The following is a 27,693-nucleotide window of genomic DNA, read 5'->3' on the forward strand; positions in this document are numbered from 1 at the left end:
CCCGCGGAGGAGGGGGAGGATTGATAACTGGTTCTGGAACAGGAGCTGTAGCCACAGGCTGAGCGACTGGATTAGAACCTTTAATTTCATCTTTTATCATTTGCCTTATATCAGACAGAAAAGATGATCTATCCTCTTATGAATTCATTTATGCAGGACGTGCAAATGTTCCGTTTAAATGATGATGGTAATCTAGTATTGCAATTAATGCATCTCCTTGCAGGTGGGGGAGGAGGTCTGGATTTCTCCTTCCCTTTCTGAGTGGCTTTTTTCTCCTAGGCATGAACACAGTACTTTAGAATCATGGCAGGAGAATGAGAAAGCCCCACACCTAGTGAAACCAGCAGGTGGGTACCCAGAGAGAGAGAGGGTTGTCATAGGTGGAAAACACAATTGCACCACAACCCCCCAGTGTAGCATAGAATGGCACACTTACCGCCGCTGGCGGGTGCGAAGGCATGTCTGCAGATGATGCTGGCGCTGAATCCATCTTGAAAGCAGACCTCAGGACGGGCGACCCGCAGAGAGGAGCCTGTCCTTTAAATGCACCGCCCGGCGTTCTTGTCGGCAGCCGGAGCATCAGCTTCCGGCGTGTGACGTCAGCGCGCCACGTTACGTCACGTGGGGACGCACGTCGGACTCCGTGCCCCACTTCCGGCGGAACTAGTCGTAACCGGAAGTAGGCCGCGGCGGACGCTGAGAAGGCCGCACGCCTACCGGAGCCCGACCTGGACGTGTTGCCGCGGGGGAGAACTGAAAACCGCGGCCCCGTGATCCCCGCACGTCCCGACACCAGAGGATGGCGCGCGAGCGGGCCTCCCTATACCCCCCGCCAGCTGCCTTCAGGGAAGGAAGGGGATGAACCCGATCGATCCCTCTGGTAAGGGGGAATTTTTTTCTTCGAGGGGATCTCTCACCTTCCGACGGATCCCCCACACCTCTCGTGCCTGTCCTTCAGGGACAGGAAAAGCACTGGTGTCTGAGGGAAGGGGAGGGGCTTTTAACCTCTCGCTGTGTGCTTTTCCTGTCCCTAGAGCAAGAGTTAACTCCTGTGGTGCCGTCGTGAAGGTGAGGAGAGAAAATAACATTGGTCTATTCATAGCAGTGCACAATATTTGAGCTGTAATGCTCAGTATAAATGCAGTTATCAGCAAACGTCAGGGGCCACAGTTGAGCTGGGGGGACGGGGACGGGGGTTAAGGTGTGTGGTGTCCACGGCTGCACACTAGACAGTATGTTTAGTTTCGGTAACACTTGGGCTGGCGGCTGACCTGCGCCCCCCCCCCCATAACTACTCTCTGCTTTACCACTCAATCCACTCTGCTACATTATGGACCAATCAGGCATAAGCAATGCATGATGGGAGATGTAGTTTTCTGGCCGATGCCATGTTGGATATAGATTAGCTTTTTTAAAAACTTGTAACTATGGAAAGGAAGCAACTAGAAAGACGGGAGATGTCTCAAAGTTCTCAGGGGGGCTTGGTGAGTAAGACCAGCTAGGTTTGGGAGCATATTTTTTTGGTCTTGGGGGGAATACCCCTTTAAGTTTTATCAACTCAAATTTTATAAAATTAAACCAGTGTGAAGACTAGAGAAGAGCGAGCATGCTCGTCCGAGCTCGGTACTCGATGTTGCTCGTTACACTTTTTCTCAGCCAGTCATCATGCAGGAGAATCTTTGGGAGCTTGTAGCATCACGTGGGAATCCTACATGTCGTTAGCGGTGATTGGCTGGCCAGACCAGATGAACTAGGCATATAAAAATCAGTTCCTGCGATGGTCGCTTCAGACGCAGGCTGGAAGAGATTAGAGAAAGCTGCTGTCTGTCAGGGTGAGTGTTAGGGAGGAAATTGGTGTGCGGTTAGGCAAGAATCCGACACAAAGAACCCAGTCCTTTTACTCTTGGCTGCTGGCTTGGACTTATAGTGCAGCTGTCAGTAGTCAATTTGTCCTGTTGCTGACATTCTCTTGGCTGGATGGAATAATTAATTTAGCTATACCTATCCTCACTGTGAATGCTGCCTGTGCCGTTTCCTGTCCATTTCCGTGTGGTTTCCATCATTTTCTGAGGTTTTCAGGCAACGTGTGCAGACCTTTGGTCCCCTGCAAAACACTCGAGTTTCTTTTTGATTTCAATGGGATTCATTACTCGAAACGAGCACCCAAGCAACGGGAAATATTCGTCCCAAGTATCGAGCACCCGAGCATTTTAGTACTCACTCATCTCTAGTGAAGACCAAAAAATGTTGCATACCTCCATTCTCTAAAATACTAAGGGGCACATGCATCGTTTGGTTTGTGCTATTATTTTGGGTAATACTGAGATTTTGTACACAGCTTATAAAGTGGTGCAGTTTGAGCAGTTTAGGCCTTTTTCACTTTTTTTATCTGACCCTGTACCAACAATCTGACATCAGCCACCCCCCCCCCCCCCGTCCCAAACCGCTTGTACCTTCGGATAGCTGCTTTTAATCCAAGATCTGTCCTGGGCTCCGTTCGGCAGGCGATGCAGTTATTGTCCTAAAACACAACTTTTAAACTTGCTGCCCGTACCAAACACGAGTATCTGTGCCCTAACTTTGCATCACCCCTCCGTCCCTCCTCCCCACCCTCTTCATCATTAGGAATGCCACTGCAACATTTTCTCCATGCTGAACACTGCACAGCTGCTTAACGATCCAGCCCATGTTCCGGGCTGACACAGGTGGAGAATAGGAAGAAATCTGCCTGAAGCATTCCTAATGATGAAGATAGTGAGGAGGAGGGACGGAGGGGTGGGGTGCCAAACGGGAATATCTGTGCTCTAACTCTGCACCAACCCTCCATCCCTCCTCTCCACCATCTTCATCATTAGGAATGCTCCAGGCAGATTGCTTCCTATTCCCCACCTGTGTCAGCCCGGCACATGGGCTGGATCATTAAGCAGCTGTGCAGTGTTCAGCATGGAGAAAAAGTTCCAGTGGCATTCCTAATGATGAAGAGGGTGGGGAGGAGGGACGGAGGGGTGGTGTAAAGTTAGAGCACAGATACTCCAGTTTGGCGCAGGCTGCAAGTTTAAAAGTTGTTTTTTAAGAAAATAACTGCATCACCTGCCGAAAGGACCCCAGGACAGATCTTGGATTAAAAGCAGCTATCCGAAGGTACAAGTAGTTTTGGGGGGTCAGATTGTGGTTACAGAGTCGCTATAAGCTCCGAGGAGGATTGGTTTCCTAATAGATACTTTGTTAGTGATGTTTATCATGGGCAATTTTTCATTATTTTTTCTTGAAAAAAAAAAAAAAAAAAAAACGTTTGCACAGCAATGCGCCATTCCTGCCCTAGCGTAGTTTTTTCAAGCAAAGCTTTTTTAGCCAAAAAAATTACACGAAAAATTGTGAAATTTTTAAAGGCACTATTTAACTTTATGGATAAACAACCCTAACATGCAGCCCCCAAAAACTGCGCAGATAATACATCTGCCCATAAGAGTATGCTACAACAATCCATGCAGAATTACTCTATTCTAATTTTTTTTTTATTTTCCTATATAATGCACTCACATCACTTTTCCCACTGTGTCATCTGTTTTATTACAGCTTACAGGCTAGAGACATCTCTGCCTACAAGGAGAACAGTGTAATAATCTTTATTTCTATTTTTTTATGTTAAGAGAGCAAGTTAAGGCTAAACCGTCATCAAATCCGTTCACTTCCGACTGTCAAGCGATCAGGACGGCCCAATGCAAGTCTATGGGGCTGACCAGGTTTGAGAGACATAAGGAGGTCAAGGAGCACACAGCAGTGCAGTAGTCTCTCTTCTCCTTCTACTGATCAGTCAGGGTGTCAACACTCAGACCAGATGATGGTCACGATTACACAGTCAGGGTAAAATACTGGCATCATAATACCGTCCTTTAAAATTGCCCAAACAAGGAAGCACCTACTGCAAAGGGATGCCTATGTTTTAGGGTAAGAGACTACATAATATGCAATGCATTTCATTACTTCTGCAAAACATTGTTCAACACTGTCCCTAATGGCATCTTTATTTATCGTAGTCTCAGAGGCTTGGAAAGTAACTATGACAGCTGCGTCACCAAGATCCTGCTGTATGAGGAGTTGGAAAATGATATTTACAAGGACAAGATTTAGTAACTTAAAGGGGCACTCTGGTTACACTATAAGCATTGCGCTTCCTTACAGCCTGTAATGTAGCCCAGACATGCACGCTGACTTCGGGAAATAATGGGTAATTTCAGCTTTTTCATAAGTAGAGTTGTGAAAATATAATGCACCTCTCAGTTAGTAAAAGGATAAATGAGTTCTTTACATGAACTGTAAGGGTGTATTCACACATTCTTGTACCAACACAGAGTTACTACACTCGAACTTGTTAAGAAGTGGGCATGTATTTTAAATGTAGCATTCTATAAACACTGGAGGGAGGACTAGTCTGCCAAATTCATGGGTTGGTGCTGGTCCCATCCCTAAGTATACATGGTAACATCCACCAGGACCTTAAACTACACAGAGGATTTCTGCAGTTTAGATCTAGCAAACATCACAGTAAAAGACCAGTCTCCCTCAATGGGCAGAAACAATTTATTTTCAGGAAAAATGGGCTGTATGTGCAGTCACATGCTCTTATACTCTCTGTCCGTAATTAACTTTTAGAAAAGAAGGTCTGCAGCGTCTGAAATAAAATGTGCTGAACTTTTTACAGAGAGGGGAACATTTCACAATAGTGACTGACAGAGGAGAATAAACTTCCTGCAAAGCAATCTAAGTGCTACACGGGCTACCACCAGATACTATTGTCTAGTTACCAAACACGCCAATGTGGATAATAAATGAAAAGTAATCCTAGAAACCAATATAAACAAACAAACTGGCCAACATGGGTTGCCTAGAGGATTTTTTGCAGATTACATTAATTGTTATGGTCTCTACTTCCTGACAGGTACACATTAACGTAGGCAAACTTAGGCTAAATTATTACATATGCACGATATCCTGGTTTCATTGGGGAAGAATGGGGGCTTGATATACCACACTTGGAACACATTTCAAAAACACATTGTAAAGGGTTGTCCTGTGTTCCGATGCAGATATCCACTTCCTAGTCCCATCAACACACAGGAAATGCCCACTATGCTAATCGCTGGCTTTGGGGGGGGGGGGGGGGGAAACACATCTTGAACCAATGACTGTCTGAGCAGGCATTTCCTGTTTGTTGGGATGGGACCTTAAAGTTGAGATCTGCAGATGCAGAGACCCCCATAATAGTAAATAACCAAAGAAACTGGTAGTCTGGCCTTAAAAAAAAAATTTAAAAAAAAAAATCGGACATTGGACAGCCCCTTCAAAGTGGCACAAGATCATTCCTGACTAGAGATGAGTGAACCTGGAGCATGCTCGAGTCCATCCAAACCCGATCGTTCGGCATTTGATTAGCGGTGTCTGCTGAAGTTGGATAAAGCCCTAAGGCTATGTGGAAAACATGGATATAGTCATTGGTTGTATCCATGTTTTCCAGACAACCTTAGGGCTTTATCTAACTTCAGCAGCCCCAGCTAATCAAATGCCGAACGATCGAGTTTGGATGGACTCAAGCATGCTCGAGGTTCGCTCATCTCTATTCCCGACCAGATCAAATCAATTAGGCAGTTCTGGACTTTTTTTTTAATTTCATATATCTTGATCTATTTTTACATTACAGTTTAGACACTCAAAATGTAGCCCCATATATTATGTTTTCTCTGCATTTAGGGCTAAACATATGTGACAAAAAAAATGCATTTTCTTTCCCCTTGGGTATCCTGTGACGAAAAGACCTGTTTGTGTTATCACAAGGACAGGTACAGTTAAATTATGAGCTCTTATTTGGGAAAAATTTCAGACATTATTCCCAGGCTTAGGGCTTATTCCACGTCTCATATATTACAGAGGCTTCAGACAGAGAACACTCCATTACAGGGCTTCCCTATCCGTAGCCTCCATAATATACGGGACGCATGAATAAGCACTTAGACCACATGTATTTGTGTGTACCAACTATAGCTTTAACCATTAGGCAACCCTGAAGTACCCGTACCGCCTCCGCGTGGCCGCACTCTGAACCGCCGCGGTCCCGGGTGCCGCTTGTATCCCGGGGTTGCGGCTATTAGCGGGCACGGTCCAATCGCCGTGCCCGCTAATAAAGTAATCGGTAATCTATGCAGCATAGATCTCAATGAGAGATCAGTGTACTTATACTAGAAGTCACCCAGGGGGGCTTCTAGTATAAGTGTAAAAGAAAAAAGAAAAAAAAAAGTGTTAATAAATAATCCCCTCCCCTAATTAAATAATCCCCTCCCCTAATAAAAGTTTGAATCACCCCCCTTTTCCCATGTTATAAATAAAAATAAATAAAACAAACAAACAAACGTATCGCCGCGTGCGTAATCGCCCAAACTATTAATCACATTACTGATCTTGCACGGTAAACGGCGCAAGCGCAAAAAAATCCCACAGTACAAAATTGCGCATTTTTGGTCGCATCAAATCCAGAAAAATTGTTAATAAAAAGCGATCAAAAAGTCGCATATGCACATTCAAGGTACCGATAGAAAGAACACATCATGGCGCAAAAAATGACACCTCACACAGCCCCATAGACCAAAGGATAAAAGCGTTATAAGTATGGGAATAGAGCGATTTTAAGGAACATATATTTGTTAATAATGGTTTGAATTTTTTACAGGCCATCAGATACAATGAAAAGTTATACATGTTACATATCATAATCATAACGACTTGAACATATATAAACAAGTCAGTTTTACCCCAGGGTGAATGGCGTAAAAACAAAAAAAAAACAAATAAAAAGAAATGCGTGTTTTTTTTTTCTCAATTTCACCACACATAAGAATTTTTTTCTGGTTTTGCAGTGTGAAAAAAATCAGCCTGTCATTGCAAAGAACAATTAGTGGTGCAAAAAATAAGGGCTCATGTAGGTTTCTAGGTGGAAAAAATGCAAGTGCTATGGCCTTTTAGGCACAAGGAGGGGAAAAAAGAAAAGCAAAAATTGAAACTTGCCCGCTCCTCTAAGGGTTAAAGATCTGAACTACTGATTATGTTGTCCATTCGGGGCACTAAAATGCAGTCAGGACCTGCTTCAATAATATGAACACTAATTTTTATGTTGCCTCCAAAGTACAAGTGTAGAATAAAACCAATTGTTCCTATTCAATTTCATATTCACTTTTTTTTTATTGATTTTTCCTGCCATTAAAGGATTACAATTAGCGTGATTTATACTAAGCTTATGTACTCTTGTATGCAAAAAAACTTTTTTGCTCTACCACTTTTAGGACAACCGAGTTCACAGGAGTCCAAAGGTCACCCATCTTGTCACCTTGAAACTTAACAGAACAAATGGGGATAGGGAACACCACAATTAATCGTGCAGCCGTCATTCTTGACTACAGCGATCTGGATGGGATCACAGGATCCCGGTCAATAGGGAAGGATCAAGACTGGCATTAAAAAGGCCACCCGTACAGGCATTATGTACAGTGCTGTAAAATAAGGTTTATTAACAACTAACTTAACTTTTAGAGGCAAAACATGAAGGGTTAAAACATTTTCTATTCTCAAGTTGCTAACAAGGTAGTCACTGATAGGCCAATCTTTCTGTTCAACTCGATGAACCAGTTTGTGCAGCCAGAGGACGATGATAATTGGGGCCATAGGGGCTATCTCCCAAACTCATTTTTAGCAGTGATCAGTATCAGGGACTACGGTCACTTGGGGACAAATAGGACACAAAGTATGTCCCTGCAGACAAAATTACAGGAAGTTAAGTCATCAAGAAGGGGGCACAACACTTTGCCTTCCCACACTAACCTATTAGGCAGGATACACCGATGTTTAAGCAAACCTCTACTCATAACTAGGATTTTCTATATACTCCAGTATGGTGTAAGAAGCAAGAAAAACAGGTATGAAACAATTTCCACATAACAGATCCATGACACCAGGGCCGTTGCACAGGAAGTGTCTCAGCCAGACTTCGGGGACATGCCATATACGAAGCTTTATCCTTTCTGCTAGAGGGGCACAAGCTCCCATCACAGTTATTGATGGATACAGAGATTCCTGTCAGACAATTATAACAAGGATCACAGTTCAGCCAAGCTACTTCTAATCTCTCTTCCAGAAGATTGAGGGATGGATAATCACTCTGTCCTACCTGGGGAGAGCCAGCAGGCAGAGATGGTACTGGCTTCACCTGCTCATGTGATGCTGTGCTAAAGCATAAATGGATTAACAAATGGCTTATGATCTGAAGATACATAGTTTGACAGTCCAATGACGCTACCATGAAATGTTGTGCACACACTACATCTTTAGTCATGTCTGAGAAAACCAAGAAGAACAACAACAAGTAGTCCCATCTCATACCAGCGTCCCAAATGCACTGATTGGAAATGCAAACAGCAAAGATTGCTGCAAGACTGCAGAATCTCTAAGGATTCGGACTTTATAATTTTTTACAATGCCATAGGTTAAACAAATCACTCATCTAACTGTGCCGTGACCTGTGGCCTGGTCGAGGCTTCTATTGATAGAATGCAGATTTATTGTATTGGTACAAACAAGTTTCCAATGACTGCCATACTGCCAGTGTGTAAAAAAAAAAAAAAAAAAAAAAAAAAAAAAAAAAAAGTTTTTTTTTTTTTACCACATCTTTATAAAACACAAATAAGCATGAAACACGCAAACAAACCAATAGCAGATTTATAATTCTATCCAATATCAATCTAAATTAGCTAAGGTCATGTCTGAACATTGCAGCTACTGTCTACAGTAGCCAATTAAGGTAAATATAGTTTTTACTCCACAAATTGATTCCGCTATTTTTTGTCAGCAATCCGCAAGTTTCCACTTGTATTTTTTTGCTGATCCCAAAAATGAAGAAGTGTGTTTAATAATAATCTAGTCACTATTTGCAGATTGTGGATCCATATTTTTGTGGATCGCATCCGCAAAAATACAGATCCTATAGGGTTCTATTGTTGTGTCCGTGGAGGAATTTTAGCCCGCACTTGGGCCTTACTTTTTTTGCTGTGCTGATCACAGCCCTGTACACACCTATGAATGTGGCCACTGAAATGCATTGACCCTATCATCTGTCCGCAATTGCGGACGTGTGAATATGGCCTAAACTGTACAAAATAGCCAGTGCTCATGGTGTAAAGTATGGCTCCCAGCTGTACTTTACACTGTGGTCTATGGCAAATTGGAGTGTGGGAACACCCAAATTTTCCCCACATTCCAATTAAAATAAAGTGATATTCATCCGGCCGATACTGAAGTATCAGCCGGGTGAACATGTCAGATATCGGCCATTGTTTGACACAGCCAAGTCAAACAGCCGCCGATGTTTAAATACCATAGCCTTAGAGAAAAATAAGCAGATAACTAATATGCATATAGCAAGTCTTACATATAACAGTCAGAAAGAACAACTGGAAGCTTGAAATTTTTTCTGTGTATAGGACCGGAGCGTTTTCAGGGTCCTGTACAGATCACACAGGGTCCCAGAAAAATAAAATGAAGCCCTCACCTGGTGCCCAAAGGAGCAACTTACCCTGGCACAGGTAAAGCGCAGCACAGGACATGTAGTATCACACTGTACTGTAGAGGGGAGATACTAGACAACCAATCAGTGCATGCACCTCGGTAATACTGGGGTTTTACCAGTAAAAATGGGCACTTTTATGGGTCGGTCATCTAGTTAGGAAGGAACCATTGTATGTGGAAAATATTCTAACCTAAGGCCATTGTAAGTTGAGGGGCCACTGTACTAGTATTATACCTATGTTTCAATGGCCAAATCAGACCAATCTATTTGAAGTCTACATGTGCAAGCCCGGCTTTTCTTTGCTAATGGCATTGCTTGTCATATAGAGGTATTTTATCAATGTTTATTTCAAGCAATTCTAAGTTTTATTATCATGAGTAATTGTATGAAACTACACAGCCTGGGTCTAGAAGTGGTTATGTACACTACATGATACAGTCAGGCTCCTGTCACCTGCTTACTGATTACAGACTGCAGGCAGAAGTAACACATGTAAATTGCTCCCCGGGGCCACTGTGCTACATGCAAAACACCAAGTCCTGTCTATGGGCTGTAACAGGATACAATGTGACCCTACAAGAAGCAACATAATGAATATAAAACAGATCAAAATAACAAATATATCATCAGGAAAATGTAACAAAAGGATTTTTTTTTTTGGGTCCTGCCCTAGTTTTCACAAAAATATCTTTGCTTACTTATCTAAAATGCAGAACAATGCAGTAGTACCGTTTTTACAGTTACAAAAAGTATATAAATTTGACATTATACAGCTATCACAATTTACTGTACTTACTATACATGACTGATCTATAAAATAGCAGCAGGAAGAAAGGGGTAAATTCAATTAATCCTGTCTTTCAAAAAGAAAGAGGGGGAGGGTCATTTTCTCATCAATCCAATGAAAGTATATGTTTAAGGGAAGTATGATGGCTCTAAACTAAAATAAATCTGCATATCTGCTCACTATGCATCACCAGAAACTGGAAACACCCAATATTCATTGTAGCATTTGATTTTTTGGAATTAAATTTTGGATTTTTTTTTAATCCAAAATGAACTATTTAAAGCAAACGTAAGTGATTTTTTTTTCACTACCTTGTCAGCGCTGGCACAACAAGGTATTCTGCTGCTCGGTATTCTTTATGTGCACCAGACCGCTCTATGCAATGGAGCACAGGAACCAGGCACCGTTTTGAAAACCAGACCATACTACTGAAATCGCCACATTGGCAAAACGTTCGCTCTGAACAATACAACATAAAGGCTTTAGACACACATACCGGCATATCAGATTTACTAAGTTTCAACGAAAAATTTGAAACATTTCTGTCTCATATAGTAAGAAATCACGTTCCATTTTGAAAAATTAAATCTGATCTGTAATTGGTTGCTATTTGTTTGCCACGGTAAGGCAATTTTTATATTTTCTATGCCAAAGCCAGAAGTCCTTACTTTAAATTTCCCATGTCCACACAGCTTACATCTACGTTGTACATCTGTATTCTGTACTACAAACCCACAGCCACTTAGTGTGCTGGCGTGCTTGGTCCATATACCATGTGCATGAGTCCTTATCCGTAAATGCATACTTTATTAGTATGTACAGAAGCACAACTGGATTTTTAAGTTATACTCCAAAAGAAAGATTTGGTAAAATGAACTTATTTTCTACTGAGCAACTCCATCTGCTCTACTAGTATGTGTGAGGATGACTCAAATGGTGTTTGCTGCTGGCAGAACTATGCATTTGCTACCATCTGTCTAGCTGATACTGTTCATTTCCAATGTGTTAATGCTTTCTCCTTTGAGACTCCACAAGAACACTGAATATGGCGTTAACTCCTTCTCCTTCCCCCCGCACAGATTTTTTTTTTATTTTACCATGGATTGGTTGTGTATGGTGCTGGGAGAACCAAGATATTTTATTGAATAAACAAAACTAACAGACTCCTGTCAATTCCTGACAATGTAGGGCATATGTAGCTGTACCACGGTGCCCCGATTGTAGCCGCTGGAAAAAAGAATCTGCATATTGGTGGTAACCAATGCTTCTGATCCATTACTACCATAGAAAATAAACACTGTAAAGTTCCCTTTACACACACAGATTTCTCAGCTGAGCATAGATCAGTGTTTGCAGTGCCTTTGCATTGCATGACAAATCAAGCTGCTGCGTTGCACAAATGATCCAAGTATTGTTTGTGGAGCCATGGAAACTGACAGCACAGATATATGCATATCTGTGCTGTCAGTTTCCAGATCATACAGCAGTGCATAATTACCTAGTGCACTGCTGCTGTAATCCAGCAACTGGCTCTTCTGTCCCACACTGTGTCTTCAGGCCACACCTTCTTCATCTGTCAATCATTCTGGAGGAGGAGGGAGCCTGAAGATGCATTAGCTGCATATCAGAGCCGGAGGAGAGGATGCCGGATTGTAGAAGCAGCACACTGCTGTGTGACCTGGAAAATGCTCCCCTGTTTACACTGGAAGATTTATGGCCGATGATCATAAATTTAGAACATGTTCTAAATACACAATCAGCTGAAGATCAGGCGTTTTCCTGCTTCTCTGGTGATCACTGTCTCTTACAAAGTCGGATTGGCCACAAGACTCCATTGTTTTGATAAGCATACTTGCAAACTTTCAACAGGCTTACTCATCTCTATCATATATAACTGGTCAGTTTGGATAAAGGGGTTATCCAAAGAAAATTTTTTATCATTTATATTTACTCAGGGATGCAGTAAAACAATGAAATATGTACTCACCTGCCAATACCATTCTGTCCATGCTGGTCCCGGTGCTTAGAGCTTTCTGTTCAGTGTCCTGACAATTAATGGCTGCAGAAATAACCCACAAGTAATTGGGCTAAGTGTGTCCTTCAAAAAGTTAGAAGAAGCTCTGAGCAATGATGCCCTGAGCATCAACAGGTAATATACTGCGACACTGAGCACTTATAAACATAAACCTTAGGTCTCATTCACACGTCAGTATTTTTCATCGGTATTTGCTGATCAGCAAATACTGAATCCTTGGCAGCCCATTAATTTGTATGGTGCTATTCATACATTCCATTAATTTGTGGATCCGCAATGCAAAACAGGACAGGTTGTAATGCGGTCCACAACTGTGGTACGGACACTGCAAAAGAAGTCTATTGGAACCTTCATATTTTGCGGAGAACACCTAAGCACTCCGCAAAACCATCCACAATTGCAATGTGCAATTGTGACATTACCTTTTAAGCTCCTCCTGGCTGGTTGGGACAGCTGGTGACATTTTATTCAATCTGTCCTTTTTTTGTGCGGATCCGCAAAATACAGACACACTACAAATAATATTTTATGGATTGTGGAGAAAAAATGCTAATCATGAATTTCATCCTTGAAATGATACTAAAGTGTGAATAGTCTATTCTGGTTAACTGGTCCTCAGCTTTGGGTAATTTTTATTTGCTAGAAGAGTCCTTAGACGATAATCTGATCGTAAAGTATCCCATTGCTGGAACCCCCATCAATCAGATGCAGTCTGTGGGAAACCTGATAGGAGTTTAATCTCAACATTGCCACCACAAGGATAATTACATGCTAACCAACAACCAGAGCTGCCAGCACCAGTAACACGTATAAAACACTGGGAAAAGTCCTTAAGAGTATTAAAACATGAGCGGAGCAGTTATGGCAGCTCTAGGCATGAGAGTTCAATAGTATTATGCAAAACAGAAGACAGTCCTTCCTAGAAGACCAGTGCCGTCCTATAGTACACAGGCAATAGAAATCTCATTTTCCATGTCCAAGAAATAAAATCACACTTGATTCAATATGCATTAAAACAATTTTCAGGTTGGGAAAATTATGCTCTATAGAGTTGGCTAGGCTGCAGACGGTTTGCAGTCTTCTCCTGCTTTGTCATGCCTCGCAAAACAGCTATAGCCTAGCTAGCAATGTGCAGCATCAATTCCCAGACCTAAAAAGTTTTAATGCATACTGAATAAAGTGTGATCTTATTTCTTGGACAAGGAAATTATATTGTTCCTATTGTTGCTTGTGTACTGCAGGACAGTACATGTCGCCCAGACCATAAAATTGTAATAATGGATTTCATACACCATCACGCCACTCGGTTCATAGTACTGACAAGGGTCACAGGGATATCATGGGGCAGATGACAAATGTAGATGAATGCACTTAAAGCGACTCTGTACCCACAATCTGACCCCCCAAACCGCTTGTACCTTCAGATAGCTGCTTTTAATCCAAGATCTGTCCTGTGGTCCGTTCAGCAGGTGATGCAGTTATTGTCCTAAAAAATACTTTTAAACTTGAAGCCCGTGCAAAATGGGAGTCTCTGTGCCCTAACTTTACACCACCCCTTCATCCCTCCTTCCCACCCACTTCATCATTAGGAATACCACTGAAACATTTTCTCCATGCTGAACATTGCACAGGTCCTTAACGATCCAGCCCATGTGCCGGCCTGCCACAGGTGAGGAATAGGAGGCAATCTGCCTGGTGCATTCCTAATGATGAAGAGGGTGGGGAGAAGGGACAGCGAGGGTGTGCAAAGTTAGGGCACAGATACTCCCGTTTGGCATGGGCTTCAAGTTTAAAAGTTGTTGTTTTTTTAGGACAATAACTGCATCACCTGCCGAACAGTCCGCAGGACAGATCTTGGATTAAAAGCAGCTATCCGAAGGTACAAGTGGTTTGGGGGGGGGGGGGTCAGATTGTGGGTACAGAGTCGCTTTAAGTGCAGCTGTTTAAAACCGTTACAGAAATATCCTACAAGAGATTATGAAAATGCTGGAAAGTATGTAATAAAAAATTTATATATCTATCTATCTATCTATCATGGAAAGCATATAATAAAAGCTTTTTTTAATACTATCCAATACTGTATGATCAGGCTTCTGAAGTGCCTATTTAGCCAACAGCGCAAACCCAAAGAAAAAGTTCAGCAAAAAGTAGAACATGCTAGCAAATGACAACTACTAGAAATGCAGAAGTACAAAGTGCATGGTGGGCAGTGATAACAGAAGTTATGAGTCATATCAAGTAATCTAACAGTTGCCAACATTTTCCTCTAAATTGTTTATGCTGCAAAATACATACATTGAGAGCAGGGGCCAAGTTATCCTTCTATTATGAGAAGGGTCTCTCTTATTGCTATCAGCACTATAACAAAATGTCCTTTTCTAAAACCAAACAAACTAAAGTTATGCTAAGTCACAATAAAATCATATAATCCATGGTGATTTACCTATAATAGCCATTGTACACCTCTCTGCCTACATTATAATGTAGATAGATGCCCTTTCCGTGGTACCTTAAAATACCAGAAAAAATAACAAAAATAATGAACTATATATTTAAAATGAGACTCCAGATGGAGATTAGTACTAAGCACACCAGCCGAACCTCAGATTAACACTGATGCACCAAATACTCTCCCCTACAAATGCTAACATGGAAGAAAAATTTGTAAGAAAGAGCACTCACACAACCTTATACCAGTCCCCATCTCCAAGCTGTCATTTAATAATCAAAAGCCCAAAATGCATTGTTAGCCACCTTTACTGCTGTAAGATGCAGTGTTTTTCGTGAACTCTTCTCTGCCAAACACATAGCACTGAGTAGGGACACACAATTGACAGGTTCCAGGAGGATTAAAAGAGGTTTTCTCTAGCTTTCTAATTTTTCATACACGCTATGATTAGGGTTAAAAAAAAAAAACTCAGTTTACTAATTTCCTGCATGCACAGCACGTGCCAAAATGCATAGTGTACGTCACATTTCTAACATTAATGGGGAACCACTTTAACAGAGCAAAATAAAGGCTCCAGATTTGTTATTTTAGGAGTAATGCAAGTATTCACTACAACAGATGTCAGTAAAGCCAAGCTCAAGGTAAAACATTTAAGGTCCCTTACTTTTTCTTAGTTTTATTATAGTGCTAATTTTTGCCCAAACACACACTTTCTGCCCAATAGCTATTTTTTTCCTGTGAGATGAACTGATGCAGTCATGTTTTGCCAATGTCGTCTTTCTGTAGTGTGAACATGCACATTAAAAGATGATAAAAAGGATATTGCAGTATATACCATCTCAAGGCTGTTTGAACCAAAAAAAGGATTTTTTTTTTTATACTTCAAAAGATGCAACTTTAAGACTCAGATTTCTGCCACAGATGTGTTGGCAGATCTGTGCAAGGATTAGCGCTGTTGTTAATCAATGGGGCTAATCCACCACTTACCATGTGGAATTGGTGCTAAAAATGAATATGTTGTGGATTTTATATTCTACCACATGCTAATGAGGTATGAAATGTTCCACTGACCCACATTAGCTCAGCTTAGGCGCTGATTTTATGCTTAAAAGGGTACCTATCATTTTAACAAACATGTCGACACGTCAATGGTTTGCATGGGTCAGGGTTCGGGTGCCGAGAACCCCACCAATTGGCAGAACAAAAGGGCAGATGCACACAGCAGCACATGCTCTGCCTCTTCATCTCTGCTTACTGCTAAAGCAGCGTGGGCGGTATTATAATTGGAGCTTTTGATACTTCCGGTACCAGAAGTTCCATAAGGCTCCATTAGAATTCTTTCCACCGCTACATTAGCACTGAGATGGAAATAAAGAGGCAGAGCGCACACTGCTGCACACATCTGCCCCTTCATTCTACAGATCACTGGGGTTCTCAGCACCCGACCCATACAAGTCGCCACGACATGTCAGAAATTTGTTAAAATGATAGGTAGTCTTTAAATCCTAACATTCATGTGTTCCGAATGGGCAAAGGGGAGTTGGCCAGCAAGACCCCTCTGGCAGTGGCTTGTCTCCCTACAGAACAGGAGAAACAGGCAAGTTAACATGCGGTCGTCTAATCTCTCATTAAAAGATTGGTTCACTGAACAATTTGACAAACCATTGAACGTATGTGTCGTCAACCATTCAAAATGTATACAAGCACATACTAGCAAAGGCACAATTGACTTTAAAGACCTGAATATAGTCACCATTAAAAAAAGATTGTAATGTCAATCCAGACTAAGATGGCTGCCAGTGCGGCTGAAATTACCAGGTTTGGCCAACATTAATCTAAACTGTATACTCAGCTTTACGGTCTGTGGTTTGTCAATAGGTGCTGGTAGCAGTTCAGAATTAAGTACTGGAAAGGTAGAATCCAACTGCAGCACATCAGGCTGTAATTTTATAACTATGAATATGATCCCTACAGAACTCAATATTCTAAAAAGTGTGTTATTTATTTAGAAGTAAAACCAACTCCTTTTTTGATGTAGTCATGGCAATGCGTATGCACTATACGGTGCTAGAGCGTACACAATGCAAACCGAGCCGCTAGGTCTTCAGATACCTGATCCAGCGCAATGAAACAATACAAGAACGTGTGTAACAATAAACAGGTGGCAAAGACTGCTACAATGAGGCTTCCAAAGGAAAATGACAACAGGCTTGACTATTAAAAATGGAGGCCTCCAGACGCACCCTTATATACCAGATAAATTCCCAGACTCGCTACGTGGTAAACATTCTTACTACACCATAAACTTTCAAATCACAAATGTTTTACTGAAAAGTTAAACTGTTTAATCGGAGGAACAATTTGAATACGAGTCTGTAATTCTATATGATGCACAGAACTGCCAGCAACAGGTAACAGACTTCTATTTTAGGCAAAGTGACCTTGCATGACCTCAAAATTCCAATACAGTACATACATGCCTCAGGAGAAATACTTTGTCTGACAGGCTCCAGTGCATTGGCTTAGAATTCTTGCTAGAAGGAAATTAAAGAGGTGCATACACTGAAAAACAAGGCAAGTGCAAATACTTTTACACCTTGTGTTATTAAAGAGATTTTATAAAGCTATATATATTGTATTGTCCGGCATTATACAAACTGCAACATGTTCGTATGAAGGGAGCAAGAATTTCATATTGCCTTAGTAACGTAATGCATACAAACTGGTGGGACCAGTAGCAGTAAAATGATGACTTGCATTAATAAAAACGGCCTACTACAAGGACATGACCTACCGTACTATATCTATGCAAACCTTTAACAACTATTGAAAAACAATGGGATCTATCATTGTGCAAAAATTAATTTAAAATAAGCGACTATCCAAGTAGGGCTCTGCAATTTGCCTATTTCTCCAAATTAACCATTTTTGGCCTCTGCTGTTTCTTTGGCTATATAATGCTAACTCATCAGTAATAATCTAGCAGTGTAATTTGCTTCATTCCAGCTCAGCTGTACCAATACATATTGAACCCTTTTATTAAGGTAATTTAGTCAGTGTAGCAGACTTTCTGTGAACTACATTACGTCCTAACCTATCAGATCCCCCACGGCAGCTTTGATACCTCCCCCTCGCTCACCAGAAGTGCAGTAATATTTTTAGTAAGTCCATACAATAAATAGCTGCAGAGATAACCTTCCCCTGCTCACCAGTCTACCATTTACACAAGTCCCATTAAGGGGAATCCGACAGCTGCAATTCACGGACTGTTATATACCTGCTAGGTCAAGTAGACAAATGGGGCCTTTCGTATATCCATATGTGCTTCCAGAACATAGAAGTAGTGTATGCTTGTATACCTTATTTCAAAAAGCCAGGGGCATCTGTTGTAAGCTGTAATGCCTCCCTGCTCCCCCTTCCATATCTGACCCTGCTTGTTGGTCAGTCAGGGCTCACCTTCTAGCTGACAGGTAATAAAGCAGCTAGAGAGATGGAAGGGGGAGCGTGGAGGCACTACAGCCCTCAGAGGTTACACTTTCGGAGCTTGTGAAAGCACTGCATTGGATAAAACAAACATATTGTACAGATGGATATATGAAAGGAACTATATGTCTCCTTGACCTAACAGCTATGCAAGTGTCCACAGTTTTAACTGACAGATTCACTCACAAACAGGACGTAAAGGAGACAGGCTGAAGCTGCCGGATTACACCGCTACTCTACAGCAAGCACCTAGTTGATACAAAACTACAATTGCCATCATGCCTGGACAGCTAAGGGCTCGGCCACACTAGCGTTTCTTTTTTTCTAACGGATCCGTCCATATTAATTTAACAGATGAGCATAAACAGATGAGCAGACTGATGCAAACTGATTGCAAAATGTTCATCTTTTTTTAATGGGCCGTTTGTATTTTGGCTTAAAAAAAAACTGACTTTTGTGCATCAGTTTGCATCAGTCAGCATTCGTTTTTCAATCAGATTATTTTTTTCTTTGGTTTCTTGCTTCTTCTACACATGCTCAGTGCAAAAACTGATAAAAACTGTTAACTTGCAAACGAATGTGAACGGAAATACCTTCCATTTAGATCTGTCCTCATTGACCACAATGTAAAAAAACTAAAGTGCACTTTCCGTTTGTGATCCGTTTTTTGAAACGGAAAGAAAAATACTGCAAACTATTTTTTTGTCCATTCAGAAAAACAGAACTTGAACGGATTGCATGCAAACTGAGCACAATAATATATCATTGAAACCTATGGGGATTATAACGGATCCGCCAGTTTTCGTTTTGCTTACTTCAAAACGGAAAAGGTAGACTGAATGGTGCCGGATGGTCAAACGCTGATGTGAACGTAGCCTAAAGCTGCCCAGTCATGATAGGAATTGTAGTTTTACAACAGCTGGAGGACTACCTGTTGACACCCCTGCTTTTCAGTGTGAGTTATGGGTCAGAAGTTCTACGTCACTGTCACTAGTTGTCCACAGCAAAGAAAAAAAGCAGAGCTTCTGCATTGTGATAGGACTCCACTTCTTCAGACTCTGCAAAGCCAGGGACATAATGGGAAATATACGCTGCATTAGACTTTTTGGCACATATTATGGCAGGTAAAATATGAGCTGTAATGAGATTGCAAACTGCAGTTCACACCGAATTGCTGCATGTCCCTTTTTTGAGCACACAACTCAAATATGTCAGAATAAGCAACACGTCACTTACTCCAAAAGCACTGCTGAGGAATGAATGGGGCTAATCTGCGTCCATGACAGCTAGTAAAATAAGTGACAGAAATCCAAAGATACCCATGGAATTTCTGGCACGAACTGCAGTGTAGTTTTCCCCTCAGGAAAACTAGGCCTTGTGAAAATACCTTAAGCGGACCATGTCAGAGAGGAAGGAGGAATCAAGATGGAAGATAACCCATGTAACAGGTGTATCACCTAAACAGGTGTACACAAAGCACACTAAACAGTGTACACATTAATCTACAGTGATCTGTCAACTTATAATGGTCTCAAGATACAATATTTTCAACATACAATGGTCCTTTCTGGGGCATCGTAACTTAAGACCAGTATTAGTGAAGTGCCTGCACTGGTTGACTGTCTAGTAGTGATTCTCCGAGTATAGTGTGATACTACATGTTCTGTGCTGCTCTTTACCTGGGCCAGTTTTCCATAGAATTTTGGTCTCAAAATACAATGGTTTTAACATACAATGGTCGTCCTGGAACCAATTAATATCGTTTGTTGAGGGACCACTGTATAGCAAAAAGAAAAAAAAGCTGGAGTGTTTCTGTAAAGGGTACCATGCTGGTGGGTACAGTTGCCAAGGCAATCATACATGCCAGCGAGTTCTGTACATGGCCTTGACTCATGTACAGAGCTTACAGGGTGTCATACGATCTCAGCCACCCAAAGGGACTGGGCCTTTCCACGCCCATTCTTAAGAACATCTGGGAGTTTACCCTTTAACATAATTCAAGTCACTAATTACATTTCACAAACAGTGTTGTATTTGTTCATATACTATTAGAATAAGCAAAAAAAAAAAAAAAAAAAAAAAACTGAAAAATGACATCCCACCCAAAGCCGGAAGACAACAGTTAAAATATACAAACATTTCCTAAGCAGCAACGGTTATGTAACTATATTACTTCATTTTATTTGATGGACAAATTACAAGCAGTCTGTAGATTCTGATAAATTGGAAAGTGTCAGCTGTAAAATCTGAATACAAGATGACTGGAGACCCAAGAAGTTGTTCTAATAGAAGCCGACTAATGACAAAAGCTTGAGACATATATAGATGGCCTTTCTGCAAACCTCAGCTCTATTTCAGTCACATGCAGTCCATGTCACAAGCTCCTAATACGCAACTTGATACAAACTAACCCAAATGTTCTGTAACAAAGGATGCTCTGACTAAAGTAGTAATGCACTGGCAAAGCAATGAGGTCAGTGCCAAAGTACTTGTGGGCAATTAACAAGGCAGCAGCACTTTCTTTACAAGCTAACAATATCAAGTCACGAGGGGCACAACACAAGTCAAGAAGCCGCACAGCTAAGCCAGTCATTACCAATACAAACGCCAAAATATCCTCTCCTACCATTCAGCGCTCTTTACATCTGCAAAAGCATAGAGATCCCATACACATATATGCAATCCATTACATTTTTGCAATTAAAAACCTGAATGTGTGAACACACTGGACTTTAGTTTGCCGATTATCTTGTTACATTATGTGTCAGCAATGATGATCAGCAGAGATAGCACTCTCTCTATGTATAAGGTGTTACAGCAGCTCCACACAATCAACCATACGCCGCTGTTTCATAGCACATTTCTTTACACCTGTGGCTCTCCAGGCATCCCGGGAGTTGTAGTTGCACAACAGCTGGGGACCACTGAACCCAAGTTTGAACCAAAGAAAGGTTTTCTTCACATGAATTCCATATGTGCAGCTAGACTAGATAAGTATGCAACAATTAATCACAGGGGAAACATGTATAGCTTACACACACACACACATTATATATAATCAATTTATATATTTACATAAATTACATATAATTTGATATATATGTACACACATATAAAAAAAAAAAATTCAGTTCACTGAGAAACGTTGAAAGTCTACTAACCTATCCTACCTTTCCATTTTAGGGGCATAATTACATAGATCAGCCAAACAGAGGACTAAAGGAGACCTATTTGGTTTCTACTGGGCTGATGGTCCTGTATAGCAACTTGGTATCTTACATAAAATGAGCTACATGCATCTGCATCCACACTAAAAACAGTGTCACCTTCCATGTAGACCTGGACTATATGTAGTAGTTAACAAGCAAAGCAATATATCCGGGTCTCTCTCTTTCCTCTGTCAGTTTGGTACTCGTCTGTGTGGTTTCATCTCTCACCCATTGCCTACACCTCATGCAGCCTCAGAAGGTGCCTTCAAACTCCATCCAATAAAAGGTTTCTTATGACAACGGCAAATACCGCAGCACAATCCAACATTTATTAATGGTGAATCCGTCCACTGGCACCTCAAAAGTAATAAAAGACTGAGAGGTAGACAACTGTTGTCATGGCAGCCAGGAAAAACCCTACGCTGCTAACGTGGTGCCAGGTAATGTCTGGCGTCCAGAAGGCTTCCCCAACCTTCCTTACACCCCACCGAAATGAGGAAAAAATTAAGGGAAAGTAATCATACAAAATGCCCCTCACTATAAAACACAAGTTATTTATGGTGAACGGCAAATCTGTCACACAGAAAAATGATCATACTGGGTATTATAAAGATCTAAACACAGTGGTAGCCATGTGGCTGTGTCTCACAAAGGGAGAAAAGAGTCCTTGAGCTGCTATGTTGGGGCTGCTTCATACAGAGCGTACTGGATGTGGTCAACACAAAGATACTCTGTCATATGAGCTGAATCATGATTTTAGGTGATATCCCCTAGTGCTGAACCAGCAGTGATAACCATACAAGCTGCTCACAACCAAAATGTGCCACAAGTCAGTACAAGCATAATGCCTAATGCCAACCTGACTGTAAGCTGAACCCCAGGACTCCGGGTCTAAATAACACTGGTACAGTCAAGGACTGTGGGAAGTGGAAGATCAAAGCCTAAAGATCAAAGCTCAGTGCCACTACAGATCACCTGAAGAGCTCACCACTCCGACCATTACATATAGGCACTAACATTGGGAGTAGGAATACAGTCTTCCATCACTTAGTAAAGACCTAGCACTGACAATAACCTTATCACGACTATGAAACATGAGCAGGGACATAGCCCTGAGGCTCTAAGTCTATCACAGTCTCCGCTGACAATGACAGGGAGCCTATAGCTGACTCTGAATTGACATACAGGTTGTACAAGACTTCTGTTCCAATGAATACCAAGGCAGGCAGGCTAGGGACATTCTCCCATAGCTTACGCTGACATTAAACATGCCAGGGATTCTGCCTTACAGAGAAGCAACAAGAACAAGACAAACTAATAATAGGATAGAAGGAAAACGCAACAATCTGCTTGAAATAAAAAAAATTAAAAAGTGAAGGGACAGGATGGTGTGTAAGCCGGCTCCCGCCATTACATGAATGGCCTTCAGGGCTTCCTAAACAGCAGGATATAAAATAAAAAGAAGCAATGAAAAGGCAAAGTGTCCTAGCAGGAGAGGTGGCTGCGGCGCAGATTATGGCACTGTCCCCAGCATACAGCATAGGAAGGCTCACCACCATCTGAAATAGTAAGCAGCCAGGAGACTAATCCCAGCTACTTAATCCGAGCAGCACACGCAGAAACATTCACCAGTACAATCCAGGCGGGAGCAGCGGCCAGGCTCCAGCTGACAGTGCCATCAGGATGGGCACACATCATACACACACACGCCACCACCGCTCCAAGGGTACAGCGTAGCATCTGACCCGCTGGCAGCCAGAAGCTCAGGGTGCAAGGTCAGCACAGGTGCTAAAAGCAGCCCCTGGCCCAAGATGCATGAGCAGCCAGTGACCCCCCCTGCCCACCAGGGACAAGTCAGGGCACTAAGAGCCAAGGTTACCTGACAGATAAAGGTGCAGATCTCATTCAAGGTCACAGCAAGCACAGACCACAGAGGAGAGCAACTGGTGTGTGCCCGTGTGTGCCCAGAGGCAGGGAGCATCAGGTGCCACCACACCAGCCATAGCCATGTAATCCCAGCAGCAGCAGCTCCATCCTCCTCCTCCCCCGGAGAGCAGGGCACTGGCCTGTGAAGGCATCTGCTCGGGGGGCAGCGAACAATAACGGGGAGGCGGATGGATGAGGCGGCCGGCAGTACAAAGGGCACACTCCGCACCTGTCACACAGCAACATGGCAAGCCGGGAGGATGGAGGGCAGCGGGGCCGGCGCTTCCATCCCGTTATCAGCCCGGGCCGCTTACCTGGACGAGGAGGAGGCGGCGGTGCAGGTGGAGCCCGGTCCCGGGAGCCTAGATGTGGGGGAGAGAGAGAGAGAGGAGGCGCCTGGTCACAGCATGGTGTCCCCCGGCTCCCCCGCCGGCCGCTCTCTCCCTCACACGCAGACTGCAGGCGGCAGGAGCTGGAGAAGTGATGGGGGAGGGAGGAGGGGAGTGGTGATCAGGATGAGGCGGGGGGGAGGACCGGCTAGCTGCACAGACCTGACTGAAATGGCAAACACGAAGCCGGCCGAGCGTCCCGCACCTCCCCGGACAGCGCCGCACACACTCCGCTCGGGCTGTCAGCGTGCCCCGGCGCTGCCCGCACTCATGGCCCCCTCACTGCTCACCCCGCAGCGCACACAAGGGGAACTCTCAGCCGCTCACCATATTTTAATTGCACGTTGGGAGGAGCGCGCTGAGAGGCCGCTGCACGAGGAGGCACGGTGCCCTCCTCACACCCCCTGAGTGGTGCCCTCCCGCCCTGCCCCAGGCTGTCACGTGGTCCTCGCTCACCGGGCTGTGACGTCTCGTCCTCAGCGCCTCCGCTTGGACATTGGTCCGCGCCCCGGAGCAGGCACTGCCAGTGTGCGCGCCTCCTGCGCTACCCCCTCTGCTAGACACGCCCACCCGGCCTCTTCCCGTTGGCTAATTGGTCGTGACGTGGTTCTTTCCATGACGTCGCGCTGTACATTGTGTCTCTGTGAGTGGACCTGGACGAGTGTGGGGAGCTGGTGACAGTGCGCTGCTGTGTGCGCCCGGCCGAGCATGGCCCTGCTGCTAGCTCACCGGCGTGTGGGGTCAGTCAGCAGCTCTGTACAGCGTGGTGACAGGGCGCCATCCTAGAGCCCACACCCCAGCTGCTCTCTGCACACTCATGCATTATATATATATATATATATATATATATATATATATATATATATATATATATATATATATATAATGTAATAATTTGTCAGCAGCAGCAGCAGCAGGGGCTCCATGACAGTTACCAGCCACAATTGGGGCAGATTATTACTAGGATGATATAAGACCAGATATATTGTATTACAGAGATATCCGCTGTATGGTATATTGGAGCATCTGACTACACATTAGACACCCTCCTTCCATCACCCCTTGGCTGAACAGCAGTATATTGCACCTAATATGTCTGTCCTATCTCCAGAATAGGGGATAACAGGCTAACCAGTGGGGATAACAGGTATGAGGAAATAGGTCCCTGGAATGAGTGGAGTGCAGTGTGTGTATGGGGCCAACACTCCATTCATTCTCTGTGGAGCTGAGCTGGAAACTGTTAGTAAAGCCCAATGAATGGAGCACTGGCTGACATCACACACTGGACTTCATTCATTTAAGACAGAGAGGGAGATTTATCAAACATGGTGTAAAGTGAAACTGGCTCAGTTGCCCCTAGCAACCAATCAGATTCCACCTTTCATTCCTTACAGACTCTTTGGAAAATGATAGGTGGAATCTGATTGGTTGCTAGGGGCAACTGAGCCAGTTTCACTTTACACCATGTTGAATAAATCTGTAAGTGACATAGGAGAAGGTTTGGTTGGTAAGGTTTGTCTATTTGCTGATGACACAAAATTGTGAAATAGGGTTGATATTTCTGGAGGTGTCAGTAATATGGAAAATGATTTAAAGGGATACTCCAAAGCGCAGAATCAGAAGTGATTGCTATCAACACTCGCCTGTCTGTATAACTTTAAAGTAATGTATTTGCAAAAAAAAATTAGAGCCTCCTTTAGATTACACCTTTATCTTTACTACATAAGTGGTTAAAACAATGAAAGCTGCAGTTCAATGTTTCCAGATGTAAAACAATAGACCTGAGGAGAAAAATCCTCTGAGAACAGAAGGATCTAGGGGTAATGATTTCTGACAGTCTAAAAAAATGAGTGACCACTGCAGCCAGGTGGTAAGGAAGGCTAATGGACTGCTTTTTCTGCCAGTGGGAAAGGGAGCAGACACTGACATTCTGGTGGATCCGGCAAATGCCCTGTGGGCCACACAAATTGCCGTTAGTAGGCTGTTCAGGCTGCATTGTAAAATTTTTGCCATCAATTAAAACTCAGCGCTGCGGGTGCCTACCGCCGTATTTATTCAGCTGCTGTGGGCCGCTGCCTGGAGACTGTCACATACATTGTGGGCATTGCAGGTGCTGTGTGTCAGGAGGCTATGTCTGTGTGCATATGCCTCTGGCCTTGTGGGGATTGATTATACAGGGGGGCCAATACTATTTGTGGGATACCCAGAGAGCCTATACTGTGTGGGACTACGCGAGTGAGGCTTAGGCTGCATTCACACGTTCAGTGTTTTTCCCGGTCCGTGATTCGTGCAAAACAGTCCGTTTTTCATCCGTTTTGCATCCGTTTTGTATCCGTGTCCGTTTTTTTCATGGATCTGTGTTAAAGCATTTTAAATTACATTGATTACATCACATCCGTGTTTTTCACGGATGAACACGGATGTCACATCAGTGTACATCCGTGAAAAACACGGATCTCATTGATTTCTATGGGGAATCCTTTCCGTGCATCCGTTCCGAGTAATGACGTCCTATTTTTTAACGGAACGGATCACGGATCCGTGAAATCACGGAACATCTGAATAGCCCAATAGAAAGCAATGGGCTGTAAAATTGTCCGTGCACACGGATTCGTGAGCACGGACAACTTCCCGGAATGTGTGAATGCAGCCTTATACTACATTAGAGCTGCTGCACAAGGGGACCTAGGATATATGGAGTCTGCTACAAAGAAGGGGCCTAAACTATATGGGGACCACTAAACTAGGCATTGGAGGTGGAGCTACAGATGAGGCCTTTACTGTATGTGAGCACAGTAAGGGCATATGGGGAACAGTTGGGGCCAAACTACTATAAGGGAGCACATAGGTGGGCCTGACTACTATATGGAGTACAGAGGGGCCTAATTGCTTTGGGGAACATAGAAGAGTGGCCTAATAGAATAATAGAAGATGAGAATGATGCTGGAGCAAGGCGCCTAACATGTCTGGCAGATTCTGCAGACAAGAGTCATGGCCAGAGAAGTCTTTATGATGGCCAGGCCAGATGGTGAAGAAACACAAAAGTGAACAATAAGAGAAGACTCCTACCTGTGATTCACTGGATGTAACTGCAGTATAATCACTTATAGGGTCTGCAGAACCAGTGTACAGCTAAATTTATCTCTGTATGGTCTCTGCTTAGAAAAAATATTGGTCTCTATGTAGTCTCTATGGTCTTAATGTGTGGTAGTAATGGCAGTGGTCTTGGTGTGGAAGTATTATCTGTTACTTGTATACTGATATTATTGAAAATATTGGTCTCTGTTTACTGGGTTTGGTAACAGTTTGGCGCTAACATGTATGGTGATATTTCCTTTCTGTACACTGGTGTTATTTGGTAACTATCAATTATTTCGATATATACAATATCATGTATAGAAAATAAATAGAGATATATGATAAAGATGAAATATGATGTAGGTAGACAGATCCAGTAGGAAATTGATATCTAGCAGCCAGTGGCGTAGCTACCATAGAGGCAGGGAAGGCGGTTGCTATGAAGCCCGTGGAGGGAGGGGGCCCAGGGAAGATAAGAGCCTCCTGTGTCCTTTTGCTTAACCCTTTATTTACTGCAGTGTGTAAGTGACCCAGTGCTCTCTTACATGCTGCAACACAAAAAATGGTTAACAATTAGCTCTCTGCCTCACTACCCTGATAACCTCTGACCTCTGAGCTCCTGCAGTGCAGGAGTAGTGAAGGAGAGAGAGCTAATTGTCTTCTGTATTAACCCTTTTTTGTGTTGCAGCATGTAAGAGAACACTGGGTCACTTACACACTGCAGTAAATA

At 42.9% G+C, this 27,693-nt stretch overlaps 1 protein-coding gene across 7 annotated transcripts in view; it reads right to left on the minus strand.

The window, feature by feature from the left end:
• ATP2B1 (ATPase plasma membrane Ca2+ transporting 1) overlaps nt 1-24,434 on the minus strand; it is a 100,316-nt gene extending 75,882 nt beyond the window's left edge. For 2 of the 7 annotated variants that reach the window (XM_069974186.1, XM_069974206.1), the window contains exon 1: nt 23,811-24,039. The gene's annotated coding sequence lies outside the window, so the exon portion shown is untranslated. The other 5 variants (XM_069974188.1, XM_069974200.1, XM_069974191.1 and 2 more) reach the window with 5 other exon arrangements.
• Nucleotides 24,435-27,693: the final 3,259 nt, after the last annotated feature.

This window comes from Dendropsophus ebraccatus, chromosome 1 (assembly GCF_027789765.1).
Source record: "Dendropsophus ebraccatus isolate aDenEbr1 chromosome 1, aDenEbr1.pat, whole genome shotgun sequence".
Taxonomy (NCBI): domain Eukaryota; kingdom Metazoa; phylum Chordata; class Amphibia; order Anura; family Hylidae; genus Dendropsophus; species Dendropsophus ebraccatus.